Genomic DNA, 14326 nt, shown 5'->3' on the forward strand with positions numbered 1-14326 from the left:
ACTTAAAAATATTGAGAATACACTACAGTGAGAGGCAGTATAATGAGAGTAAACTTGAGCTGCATTATGTGTTTACTGAGCATGATCAGGAGCTTCCTCCTCAGCCCCAGCAGCCTTAGGTTGTCACTTCTAATGGCGAGAGCTAAGCTGTGCATTTAGATTTTGAAATTTTCAATGGGTCACATAGAACCAATTTTTTTTTTTTTTTTTTTTTTTGGCACTCTGAACAACCTAAAAGCAGCATCTATGGATTTTTCCCCTATTTTGTTTCACCCAGTTTGGCATCACATTAATGCAAATTCCATAATTCTTCCATGGTGTAGTTGCCAGATTTATCAAATAACAATATAGAACACGGCTAAGTTTAATATTTGAATTAATATGTTAAAGGCAATTATCAATTGTTTAGCTCTGGCAGGTGAGAAAAATTTTTGAAGATACAATCAATTCAATCATACTCTATTTGTGTGCTCTAAATTTATGACAACCAAGACTGCTGATCTCGTCTGGGATCAGCATCAATGCTCTGAAGAGCCTCAATGGAAAAAATACACTACCTGATCAAGCAGAAGATTATTCTGTTTCAGTGTGTTTAGGTTATTTACAGAGCAAGGAGAATGAATTTGAGAGCATAAATTGGATTTTTTTAGCGTGAAAAAATAAAATATTAAAATTCTTACCTATGTTATTTAATCTCATTCTTTGTCCTATATCTTCTTTTGGTGTGTGGTTCATAACATATGGGTTATATTAATAAAACTATACAGATATATAGTTAATAACTCATTATACATATATAATTATCTTATGTTCAAATATATTTTTCTAGTACTGAAATGTGATCCTTAAAATTTGGATACCATTAAGTCTTTAATTTAAAATTACTTTTTTTTTCTGATTTCAACTTGACAGCAGAACTGAACTGCGCTGATGGGGTAGATGTATGCTGGTGGAAATCTTTCATTGTTTCCAAGATAAATGGATTTACTTATTAAAGTTTTGTAGAAAGAGTAATAACCATTTAATCAACTAGATGTTTGCTTTATAAAATCAAACATACCTGGTGGTTTTAGAGCAACTTTTTCCCAGTCACTAATTTTTGATTATTGTCCAAGGATACTCAATGTCAACATTTTTGCATCGTCTCATGTATTTTTATTTATGGAACTGTATAATGATGTGACCTTGAATCAGACACACTTTCATTTAAAACAAATTCGAGTGAGTTTAATGGTGTTTCACTTTTTTAATGTCATGAAGCTAAATTGTTCTTAGTCCTAGATTAAAGTAAAATGATAAATGACATCTGAATCTTGGCCAAATAACATGAAATGGTAACTGCAAAATTGTTCTGCAAAATTTTACAAGGTGTTATAGTATTGAAGTTATCCCAAGAAAACTTGAGAGAAATTACCTTTCTTATGGAAGACTAAGTATTTTTGATCTTATTGAAGATCTTATTGAAGTATTTTTTATCTTACTGAATAGTAAGTCTTATTGAAGACTTAGTATTCTTATTGAATACTCAGACTAAGACTTAAGTATTTTTCTAGGCATAGTAGAGTATCTCTGTATTAAGTGAAGTCTCGGTAAGAAGACCAACATGTGACTATTTTGATGCAACTTCACGGTGAAACAAAGACTTTTTTTTTTTTTTTTTTTTTTGAGACAGAGTCTCACTCTGTCTCCCAGGCTGGAGTGCAGTGGCGAGATCTCGGCTCATTGCAAGCTCCGCCTCCTGGGTTCACGCCATTCTCCTGCCTCAGCCTCCCGAGTAGCTGGGACTACAGGCGCCCGCCACCACGCCCGGCTAATATTTTTGTATTTTTGGTAGAGAGGGGGTTTCACCATGTTAGCCAGGATGATCTCGATCTCCTGACCTCGTGATCCACCCACCTCGGCCTCCCAAAGTGCTGGGATTACAGACGTGAGCCACTGCGCTCGGCTCGAAACAAAGTAATTAAAAGTAATGGCCAGGCTCGGTGGCCCACGCCTGTAATCCCAGCACTTTGGAAGGTCAGAAGTTTGAGACCAGCCTGGTCAACATGGTGAAATCTTCTCTACTAAAATAGAAAAATTAACTGGTGTAGTGGTGAGCGCCACTTGGGAGGCTAAGGCAGGAGAATCGCTTGAACCCAGGAGGCAGAGTTTGCAGTGAGCAGAGATCATGCCACTGCACTCCAGCCTGGGCGACAGACTAACACTCTCAAAAAAAAAAAAAAAAAAAGGTAGTGTTTATTTTGTTGGTAACTGAGGAAAATATTTAAAAATGTGTTCTGAGATAAAGAGAAATCACATAGTACATCTCTGGGATGTGAACTAAACTGAGATAGCCAGAACCATTTCTATATTATATACAGTAAATTAGGGTTTGATTAAGCAGAACAATGTCCCCTAGTCCCTCTAAGGATATTCACATTTGAATTCCAAGATATTGCATTACACATTATAATTCATGACAAAGAGAATATGAGGGTGCAGATAGGATGAAAATTGCTTTATGCTGATGAAATATCATGAATTTATCATGGAGAGTCCAGTAAAATCACAAGGGTCAAAAATCATGGAAGAGTGATGATGAATAAATTGTACCAAAATGATGGATCATGAGAAAGACTCAACCGAATATATTTTTGTTTTATTGAGTCTTTTCACATTAACATACATTTATTTAATTCAACTGTACAAATACTATTCATTTTATATACCTGATTGAAGTGCTAAATATAAAATGAGAACATAGAATAAGGATATGATTACTGAGATGATGGCCAAGGTACATGAGGAATATAGATAGTATGCACCTTAGGCAAAATTGAAAATGTATTTACTATATATAGAGATTCATAATAATTATATATGTATATATTTATTTGGTTTAGAAAATAGTACAGGAGATACATTATCAAGAATTTACATAAGGTGGGGTTAATCAAGAAATGAGAGTAAAATAAAAATAATAATGGTAATAATTTTGAACTGACAAAAGAACATTGATGACACAGATCTACTTTTTTCAGGTCTTTAAAATATGTTTCTTCTACATCATTAGGACGAACACACATTTCACATGTTATCTTTCAAAAGGCCTTTTGTTTTCAAGCTGGCATTGGAATCTCAGCCAACATCTTTCTTCTTCTCTGGCACATTTTCACATTCTTTAAGGATCACAAGCCTAAAAAACCATGACCTGATCATCTGTCACTTGGCTTTTGTCTACCTAGTGATGCTAGTCATGGCAGCAGAGTTATTGTCTCCAGACGTGTTTGAGTCACAGAATTTTCAGAATAACTTCAGATGTAAGGCTGTGTTCTACATATACAGGGTAATGAGGGGCCTCTTGATCTGCACCACCTCTCTCCTGAGCATGCTTCAGATCATCACCATCAGCCCCAGCACCTCCTGGTTGGTGAGATTTAAACATAAAATAACATATCCTGGGTTTACTCTTTTTTTGGTCCCTCAATTTGTCTTTCAACAGTGACATGATAATCTACATTGTAGGTTTTTCCAATGTGACCCAGCTAATTCTGAATGTCAGTAAATACTGCTCACTTTCCCCAATGAATGTCACCATCAGAAGGCTGTTACTCTGTCGTTATCCAGAGATGTCTTCCTTGTAGGAATCATGCTGCTCTCAAGTGCATACATGGTGATTCTCTAGTCCAGGCATCAGAGGCTCTCCCAGCACCTTCACAGGCACTAGCTTTTTATTAAGAACCTCCCCAGAAAAAAGGGCCACCAAGACCATCTTGCTGCTATTGAGTTTCTTCATCGTTATGCACTCATTGGACTTAACTGTCTCATCCTCCACAATGTTGTTACGGGTATTCAGCCCTGTCATCTACAGTGTCCACAAGTTTATGGTCAATGCCTACGCCACTGTCAGTCCTATGGTGCTAATCAGATCTGATAAAAGAATCATCAGTATTCTGCCAAAGGTTCATTGGAAGTGCCATCCATTTTTAACAAGTCAGTGATAAAATTTTCTAAAAATTATTTTGTCATCATCAATTAAATTATTCAAAAACAGAATTTGCTATCTGATTTAAGTAAAACATGTGGAATTGCACTTCTGTAATATCTAATTTTTTTTTTTTTTAGATGGAGTCTCACTGTTTCGCCCAGGCTGGAGTGCAGTACTGTGATCTCAGCTCCTTGCAGCCTTCGCCTCCCGGGTTCAAGCAATTCTTCTGCTTCAACTTCTCAAGTAGCTGGGGCATGTGCCACCATGCTCAGCTAATTTTTTTGTGTGTGTGTTTTTAGTAAAGACAGGGTTTCGCCATGTTTTCCAGGCTGGTCTTGAACTCCTGACCTCAAATGATCAGCCCACTTCAACCTCCCAAAGTGCTGGAATTACAGGTGTGAGCCACTGTGCCCAGCCTACCTCAATATTTTTAAAATTTGCTGGTGCTATGAACTATACGGTGTCCTCAGTTGAGTGTCCCCCATGATTGAATATTCCTAAAGCATGTCTCTCACTTCTTAATTTTAATTTTACCTTTATACAGGAAAACATTTATTTTTCCTTTCTTCTCTTCTTTTCTTTTTTTTTTGAGATAGAGTTTCACTCTTGTTGCCCAGGCAGGAGTGCAAAGGTGTGACTTCTGCTCACTGCAACCTCCACCTCCCGAGTTCAAGCGGGTCACCTGCCTCAGCCTCTCGAGTAGCTGGAATTACAGGCACCTGCCACCACCCCCGGCTAATTTTTGTATTTTCAGTAGAGACGGGGTTTCACCATGTTGGCCAGGCTGCTCTCAAACTCCAAACCTCAGGTGATCTGCCCGCCTCAGCCTCCCAAAGTGTTGAGATTACAGGTGAGCCACTGCACCCGGTCCCCCCCACCGCCTTTTTTTTTTTTTTTTAATTCAAATACCATTTAAATGCTCCTTAAGAGTTCAGGAGATTCTTCCTATGACAAATCTTGTTTTCCACTAGGGGTTAGCCAGTATCAAGTCATCCTTCGTGGAATGCTCCCTCATGATCAAAGATAACTTTCAGGGACCTTGCCTAACTCCAAGCAGAAGGCTGTCAGATAACTAGTTAATTCATGATGCAACAAGGCACCAATCTATGTTTAGGCTTTTAGTTCTTTCACTATTGCCCCTGTGGTCTTCAGTCTCTACTCAGTTCCTCTAATGTTACCCCTTAAAGAAAAAAGTAATGTCTATTTCTGTCTCAGCTTTCTAAGAACATAAGCTGCAAGAATATTGAGTATTTATTTACCATCAGCACTTGGCTTGTGGTAATGTGCACAGAAGTGTTTACACATTCCTAAGAGAAAAATTAGAGAGCTTTCTGGAGCCAAAGTTTGGAGATCTGTATATCTTCCCTGCTGTCTCTTTCCCCACAGGCAACAACAAGCAAGTCTTTCCTATCTTAAGAAAACAAAACCTGGGTGGTGGCTCACGCCTGTGATCCCAGCACTTTTGGAGGTTGAAACGGGTGGATCACGAGATCAGATCGAGACCATCCTGGCTAACATGGCAAAATCCCAGCTCTACTAAAAATGAAAGAAAAGAAAAGGAAAGAAGAAAGCAAGCAGGCAGGCAGGAAGGAGAGAGAGAGAGAGGGAGGGAGGGAGAGAGGAAGGGAGGGAGGGAGAGAGAGAAAGAAAGAAAGAAATAAAGAGAAGAAAGGAAGGAAGGGAAAGAAAAAAAAAGAAAAGAAAGAAAAAAGGAAAGAAAGAGAAAGAAAGGGAAGGAAGGAAGGAAGGAAGGAAGAAAGGAAGGAAAAAGAAAAGAAAGAAAACCAAACCAAACCTTCCGCGAGTAGTTAGCTCCTACCCTAACACACTGCACCATTTTACAACCAAAGTCCTCCAAATAATTGTCTGCAATCACTGTCTGTCTTAATATACACTCTTCGATCTACTACAATTTAGGTTTTTGTTTCCACTACTACATTGAAACTATTCAAGATTCACCAACCCAACGTAGTCCCCACTGGCAAATTCAATGGAATTCCAGAATCATATATATCATATCATGTATGTGTATGTGTGTATATGTATATCATATACGTGTATGTATGATATATATATATATCATATCATATATGTGTATGTGTGTATATATACACATATATATATTGGAGACAGGGTTTGTTGCCCAGGCTACAGTTCAGTGGCAGGATCACAACTGACTGCACCATCGAATTCCTGGGTTTGAGCCTCCTCCTGCCTCAGCCTCCAAAGTAGCTGGGAATGCAGGCATGCACCATTATGCCTGGCTAATTTTTAAATTTTTTGTAGAGACAAGGTCTCATTATGTTGCCCATGCTGGTCTCAAACTCCTGGGCTCCAGGGATCCTCCTGGCTCAGCCTCCCAAAGTGTTGGGAGCCCCCACACCTGACTAGAATATCTTTTGATACTATTACTCACTTCTTTAGGATACTCGCTTCAATTCTCCACTGTTTATTTCTCTTATCTTTGCTGGTTCCCATGCCCACCTATAAATGATGGTGTTCCCTTTTGCTCTCTGTCCAATCTCTCCACTTGTCCACATGCTTGGCATCAACCTACACTTATTTGCTGATAACTCCCCTATCAAGACAAGATCTTTCTCCTGAATTCCAAACTCAGTCAACCACCAACTGGATATCTTCACCAGACAAAAGTCAACCACATCTTGGCCAGGCACGGTGGCTCATGCCTGTAATCCCAGCACTTTGGGAGGCTGAGGCGAACGAATCACCTGAGGTCAGGAGTTTGAGACCAGTCTGGCCAACATGGTGAAACCCCATCACAAAACTGAGCTGGACGTGGTGGCAGGTGCCTATAATCCCAGCTATTCAGGAGGCTGAGGCAGAATATCTTGAAAATGGGAGGCGGAAGTTGCAGTGAGCCAAGGCAGCACCACAGCCCTCCAGCCTAGGCAACAGAGTGACACTCAGTGTCAAAAAAAACAACAAAACTCAACCATGTCTAAAAGTTATGAGTAACCTCTTCCCCATAGCTGCTTTAAGCCCAATACCCACTTAATAATAACCCAAGACTCCTCTCAAAATATCCCTGTGTTCAAGACCCAAATTCAGCCACCAAGTTCAGCAGAGTCAATCTACTTAGCACCTCTTCCATCCAGCCCATGTCCTCTACTCATACTCCTTCTGCCTCAGTGCCTTCGTGCAACAAATACTTATAGAGCACCTAAAGCATGCTCTAGGAATGGTTAAGAAAATAAAAAAAGATACCAGATTTATGGAGATTACACTCTAATGGTTGTTCTGACAAACATTTTCAGAACCTAATCTTGTATCAACTCACACCCTTACAGAATTAGTATCAGAATTGAGGGTGGCTTCCTGAGGTCAGGAGTTCAAGACCAGCCTGGTCAACATGGTGAAACCTCGTCTCTACTAAAAATACAAAAATTAGCCAGGCATGGTGGTACATGCCTGTAATCCCAGCTACTTGGGAGGCTGAGGCAGGAGAATCACTTAAACCTGGGAGGTAGAGGTTGCAGTGAGCCGAGATCGCACCACTGCACTCCAGCCTGGGTGACAGAGCAAGATTCTGTCTCAAAAAAAAAGAAAAAAAAGAATTGAGGGTGGCTCTAAGTATGTAGCACTTCAAATCCTTCATATTGTTCTAAGTAAGCACTGTCCAACAGAATCAGATGGAATTAATATTAATAATATACTTTTGGCCAGGCACGGTGGCTCATGCCTGTAATCCCAGCACTTTGGGAGGCCGAGGCAGGCGGATCACGAGGTCAGGAGATCGAGACTATCCTGGCCAACATGGTGAAACCCAGTCTCTACTAAAATATAAAAAATTAGCCGGGCATGGTGGTGGGCACCTGTAGTCCCAGCTACACGGGAAGCTGAGGCAGAAGAATCACATGAACTCGGAAGGCAGAGATTGCAGTGAGCTGAGATCACGCCACTGCACTCCAGCCTGGTGACAGAGAGAGACTCTATCTCCAAAAAAAAAGAAAAAAATAATAATAATAATGTAATTTGATTTAAGGCAATATCAAAAATATTATCTCAACATTTCAAAAATATTTACAAACTGAATACTTGACTTTTTAAAATATATCTATGAAATACAAAGCATAAGTTACAATTAATACATCTCAATTTAGAAGCTATTTTTTTTTTTTTTTGGCGGGGGTGATGGAGTTTTGCTCTTGTTCCCCAGGCTGGAGTGCAATGGCACAATCTCAGCTCCTCTGCCTCCCAGGTTCAAGCGATTCTCCTGCCTCAACTTCCTGAGTAGCTGGGATTACAGGCATGCACCACCACGCCCAGATAATTTTGTACTTTTTTTTTTTCAGTAGAGACGGGGTTTCTCCATGTTGGTCAGGCTGGTCTCAAACTCCCGACCTCAGGTGAACCTCCCAAAGTGCTGGGATTACAGGTATGAGCCACTATGCCTGGCCAGATGCTAAATTTTTATTTAATTAATTTTTGGGGTTTTTTTGAGACAAGGTCTTTCTCTGTCACCCAGGCTGGAGTGCAGTGGTGCTCTCTCAGCTCATTGCAAACTCTGTCTCCCAGGTTCAAGCGATTCTCCTGCTTAAGCCTCCCAGGGAAAAATATTTTGTATTGCTTCAGTTTTCAAATGTAAATTAATTGAAATGAAATCACAAAGTCAGTTTCTTAGTTGCCCTACCCAAATTTCAAATATTAGACAGTGCAATTTTACAGGGCTCCTTCTAATATGAAACTCTCATTCCTTCAGGCTGCATTCTGCACCTGGCTAAACATCAATATTACCTAGGGGGGTTTTAGAAAACCACAGCCTCTACATGATTTCCCTAGGTCTGGAGCCTTGCCAAATGCTATTTCAAGCAGCCTTGCTTCAAGTCCTAGAATGCTCTTGTCATTCCACCCTTCCCACATCCAATAGCCCCAAATCACCCATTCATCTCTCAAGAACTGAACAAAGGTGACAATAAACTACGCATTTCTTAACCTGTAGGGAGACCCCCTGAAACTATTGCTACGGAATAAAAGACGAAATGCTCCTGATTATTGTAAATACAAAATTGCATGCAGGATTGTGTAAAGACAATGCCAGGTTGGACTGCCAGAACGAGCCAACAGCACATGATGTGCTTCCCCCTGCAGAGAGCCTATGAATGGACGTGCAGTCAGGGAGATTTCACATCACCAAGATTCCTATCCCAGAAAAGCAGATGTTTATAGCTCTGGGAATGGAATGCGACCCTCGTGGAGAGCCTATAAATGGACGCATGGGGGGGCGCCTGTCCATATGGATAAGATAGGGCTATAAACACCCTCATCTTGCCGCGGCTCTTCCAGGCCTCTTTAGGGTTAAGGCATACTGCCTTCTGAGAATTTCTGGTCTAACCGGATGTCTAGCTTCACCTCCTGTTTCCATGGATTGTTTGTAACCAGCTTTTGTTGCAATTGTTACTGCTGATTAATATCTTGCTAATCATAGGTTATGGAAAGATTGTGTTTCTGTTTTAAGGCTCTGTTAGAAATTACTGATGCACACACTATATTGTAAATTCTTCTCTCTGTATACTGTACCTCTACATACAAATGTACTGTACTTCTACATACAAATGTTATGTTAAAGAATTACTTCATCCCCATGTGACCATATCACCTCATAATCAAATGACCCTAAATCCCTCACTAACCTACCCCCACCCTCACTAAACTTAATAATAAATGCTGGCATATCCAGTGCATTGTTGGCACCGTGGGACCAGAAGGCGGTGACCCCCCTGGACCCAGCTTTCATTATCCTGTGTGTGTCTATTATTTCTTAACCTGCCGATCTGCCTGGGAACAAAGAGAGAGCCCCATTTCATTGAGGGCTGCTGGCCAGATCCCGCAATAATTTTGTTCCTTTTGCTCTTCAATCAAATGAGCTTTCTGCTCTAGCCAGCTACAAAATGCCATGTTATCTCTTTCAAATGCAAATGTCACCTTGTCATTCTCTGCTTAAAGTACTTAAAAGGCTCCCCATTGTTGCAGAATAAAGCCAGAACTATTTGGCATAATATGGGCTGGTTTACCTTCCCAGCCTCACTTTAACCATTCCTATCCATCCACCTATCTATCCATTCATCCATCCACACACCCATCCAACCAGTCATCCATCCATCCATCCATCCATCCATCCATGCATGCATCCATGCAACCATCCATCCATCCATCCATCCCTCCACCCATCCATCTATCCATCCCTCCCTCCCTCCCTCCCTGCATCCATTCATCCATCCATCCATTTACCCATCCATCCATCCATCCATCCATCCAACCATCCAGGCAGCCATCCATTCACCCATCCACCCATCTATTCATCCATCCATCCATCCATCCACCCACCCACCCACCCACCCACCTAACCATCCATCCATCCATTTATTCATCCATCCATCAATCCATGCAATCATCCAGGCAGCTATTTCATGAATCTGTCAATCAGTTATGTCTACATGCCTTCTCTTGAATTCTCAACAATTCCCCGTAATATATATTTTGCTATACCTCACAACTGTAGATGGGAAAACTGAGTCTGAGAAGTCTCATGTGTAGTGAACAGCACTGACTTCCTATACTGTATTAATTCCCTCTTTCTTCCTTCTTAATAAAATCCTGATCTTGTTAAAATGTCTGCCCCTCATCCACACAGCCCTCATTCCCAGTTTTAGGTATACATGGACAGCAACAAATCTAAACCAAGCATAGACAAACATTTTCTGTAAAGTAACAGACAGTAAATATTTTAGATTTGTGAGCCATATGGTCTCTGTTTGCTATGGTTTTAATGTGTATCCTAAAAAGTATGTGTTGGAAAATTAATCCCTAATGCAACAGTGATGGGAGGTAAGGCCTAACGGGAGGTGTTTAAGTTTTGAAGGCTCCACTCTCATGAATGGATTAATGCTGATTATGAAAGGGCTTGGGCTCTGAATTGGACCTCTTGCTCTCTCTCACACTTTTTGTCCCTTTGCCATGGGAAGATGCAGCAAGAAGAGCCTCCTTGCCAGATGCCAGCCCCTTGATCTTGGACTTCCCAGCCTCTGGAACTCTGAGCCAATAAATTTCCAGGTGCAGTAACTCATGCCTATAATCCCAGTGACTCAGCAAGTTGAGGCAGGAGAATAATTTGAAGCCAGGATTTTCCAGACCAGTCTGGGCAATGGAGGGAGACCCCACCTCTAAATAAAATTTAAAAATTAGCTTGGTGTGGTGATGCATGCCTGTAGTTCCAGCTACTAGGAAGGCCAAGGTGGGGGGTTCCCTTGCACCTAGAAGTTCGAGGCTGCAATGAGCTGTGATCACGCCACTGCACTTCAGCCTGGGTGACAAAGCAAGACTCCATCTCTAAATAAAAGAAAAAATATACACATTCATTACAAATTACCCAGTATCAGTTACTCTATTATAACAGCACAAAAAGGGACTAAGACGCTCTTTCCCATCTTGCAAGATGGTGGGTGAAAAAGTTGAGAAGCCAGATACTAAAGAGAAGAAATCCGAAGCCAAGAAGGCTGATGCTGGTGGCAAGGTGCAAAAGGGTAACCTTAAAGCTAAAAAGCCCAAGAAGGGGAAGCCCCATTGCAGCCACAACCCTGTCCTTGTCAGAGGAATTGGCAGGTATTCCCGATCTGCCATGTATTCTAGAAAGGCCATGTACAAGAGGAAGTACTCAGCCGCTAAATCAAAGGTTGAAAAGAAAAAGGAGAAGCTTCTTGCAACTGTTACAAAACCAGTTGGTGGTGACAAGAATGGCAGTACCCGGGTGGTTAAACTTCGCAAGTTTATTCAGTAGATACTATCCTACTGAAGATGTAACTCGAAAGCTGTTGAGCCACAGCAAAAAACCCTTCAGTCAGCATGTGAGAAAACTGTGAGCCAGCATTACCCCTGGGACGATTCTGATCATCCTCACTGGATGCCACAGGGGCAAGAGGGTGGTTTTCCTGAAGCAGCTGGCTAGTGGCTTGTTACTTGTGACTGGACCTCTGGTCCTCAATTGAGTTCCTCTACGAGGAACACACCAGAAATTTGTCATTGCCACCTCAACCAAAATCGATATCAGCAATGTAAAAATCCCAAAACATCTTACTGATGCTTACTTCAAGAAGCAGCAGCTGCGGAAGCCCAGACACCAGGAAGGAGCAGCTGCGGAAGCCCAGACACCAGGAAGGTGAGATCTTCGACACAGAAAAAGAGAAATATGAGATTACAGAGCAGCGCAAGATTGATCAGAAAGCTGTGCACTCACAAATTTTACCAAAAGTCAAAGCTATTTCTCAGCTCCAGGGCTACCTGCGATCTGTGTTTGCCCTGACGAATGTAATTTATCCTCACAAATTGGTGTTCTAAATATCTTAAGAACCTAATTAAATAGCTAACCAAAAAAAAAAAAGGGACTAAGACACTGTTGCAACTATTCAACTCTGCCATTGTATCAAGAAAGCAGCCACAGAGGATACACAAGCCAATGGGTGTGATTGTGTTCCAATAAAATGTATATATGAGCCCTGAAAATTGATTTGATATAATTTCATGTCATAAAATATTATTCTCCTTTCAATTTTTTTCCAACCATTTAAAATGTAAAAACCATTTTTTGCTCATTGGCCATAAAAAAACAGATGGTGAGTTGGATGTTGTCCCACAGGCAATACTTTTCCAATTTCTGGTCTAAGCTACTTAGTTGCATGGTGTTCACCTGGCAAAGTCAGGGGAGACATATGACCTAAGGGGACCCAGTCACACTCAAGGGAAGAATCTACAGTGTCCATTGTAGGTTAGAGAATAATCCCCCTTCTATATAGTCTATATAGTCTTGACTATATAGTCAAGATGACAATGAAAGCCAGTGGCCTACTGACTTGGGAATAGAAGGGATTACTCTACTCTCAAGATGACTATGGAAGCCACTACTCTCAAGACAACTATGAAAGGGATTACTCTCAAGTTGACTATGGAATCCATTGACCTATTGATTAAGGAAGTCATTGACCCAGGCACTACTCTCATTTTTCTTGTAACTGAAAGTGATCTCAGAGTCTCCTGGCTGGTGGCCTCAGGAGGTGGAACCTCATGGGCCTCCCCTGAGACAAAGTCAGGACAAATGAGGGCCCAATATCTTAAGTAGCATATTAATCAAGGTCTCCCGAGAAACAGAACCAATAGGAGGTTCTATTTCATTCTGTTTCCGTCCTATTTCATTCATACACACACACGTTGGGGGTGGAGGAGAGAAAGAGACTTTAAGAAATTCGCTCATGCAATTACAGAGGCCAGTTCAAAATCTGCAGAGTAACTTGGTAGGATGGAGACCCAGGGAAGAGTTGATGTTGTAGTGTGAGCCCAAAAGCAGTGTACAGGCAGAATTCCCTTTTTCCTCAGGGCAAGTCAGTCTTTACCTCAAGTTAAGGCCAAAGTAGGAGGATCACTAAAGACCAAGAGCTCCAGACCAGCTTGGGAACATAGTGAGGCTTCATCTCTACAAAAATTAAAAAATTAGTCAGGTATGGTGGCATGCACCTGTAGTCCCAGCTACTCAGGAGGCAAAGGTGGGAGGATTGCTTGAACCCAGGACTTTAAGGCTGCAGTGAGCTATGATTGCACCACTGCTCTCCAGCTTGGGTAACAGAGTGAGACCCTGCTTCAATATCCTTCAACTGATTGGAAAAGGCCCACCCACATTATTGAGATTAATCTGTTTTGTTCAACGTCTACTAATTAAAATGTCAATCTCATGTTTAAAATACAAACAAAAGCCTTCACAGCAACACCCAGATAGAGTTGACTGGAGTCAACTCTATCTGGTACTTGAGTACACTGGCCTAGCCAATTATATATCAGAGGTGATATATAATACTGATAGAATTATTATAAATAATAATTAACAGAACTAATAGAATTAAGCATCCACAGGATATCTGAGATCAGGATTGATGGGAAGAATGGAAGCAGGTGCTTCCCAGCCACTAATACCACAAAACCTGAGGAACCCCATGGAAAGTCCTGCCTGACTTCAGTCCACAGTCGGGTTTCTTTTCTTTTCTTTCTTTTTTTTGAGACACAGTCTGGCTCTGTTGCCAAGGCTGGAATGCAGTGGTGCGATCTTGGCTCACTGCAACCATCCGCCTCCTGGGTTCAAGCGATTATCGTGCCTCAGCCTCCAGAGTAGCTGGGACTACAGGCATGAGCCACTCGCCCAGCTAATTTTTGTATTTTTAGTAGAGACAGAGTTTTGCCATGTTGGCAGGGCTGGTCTCGAACTCCTGGCCTCAAGTGATTTGCCTGCACTGGCCTCCCAAAGTGCTGGGATCACAGGCACGAGCCACCTCACCCTGCCCACAACTGAGATTCTTAATT

General features: G+C 41.3%; 1 protein-coding gene and 2 pseudogenes across 2 annotated transcripts in view; 2 read left to right on the plus strand and 1 right to left on the minus strand.

Annotated features, from left to right (window-relative positions):
• Nucleotides 1-14326, minus strand: part of LOC100436015 (zinc finger protein 736) — a 308914-nt gene that overhangs the window by 199125 nt on the left and 95463 nt on the right. The window lies entirely within an intron of this gene.
• PONPYGV1R-PS1846 (vomeronasal 1 receptor ponPygV1R-ps1846 pseudogene) lies at nucleotides 3070-3980 on the plus strand (annotated as a pseudogene).
• On the plus strand, nucleotides 11404-12144 carry LOC100437153 (large ribosomal subunit protein eL6-like; annotated as a pseudogene).

The sequence above is a fragment of the Pongo abelii genome, chromosome 6 (genome assembly GCF_028885655.2).
Source record: "Pongo abelii isolate AG06213 chromosome 6, NHGRI_mPonAbe1-v2.0_pri, whole genome shotgun sequence".
NCBI lineage: Eukaryota > Metazoa > Chordata > Mammalia > Primates > Hominidae > Pongo > Pongo abelii.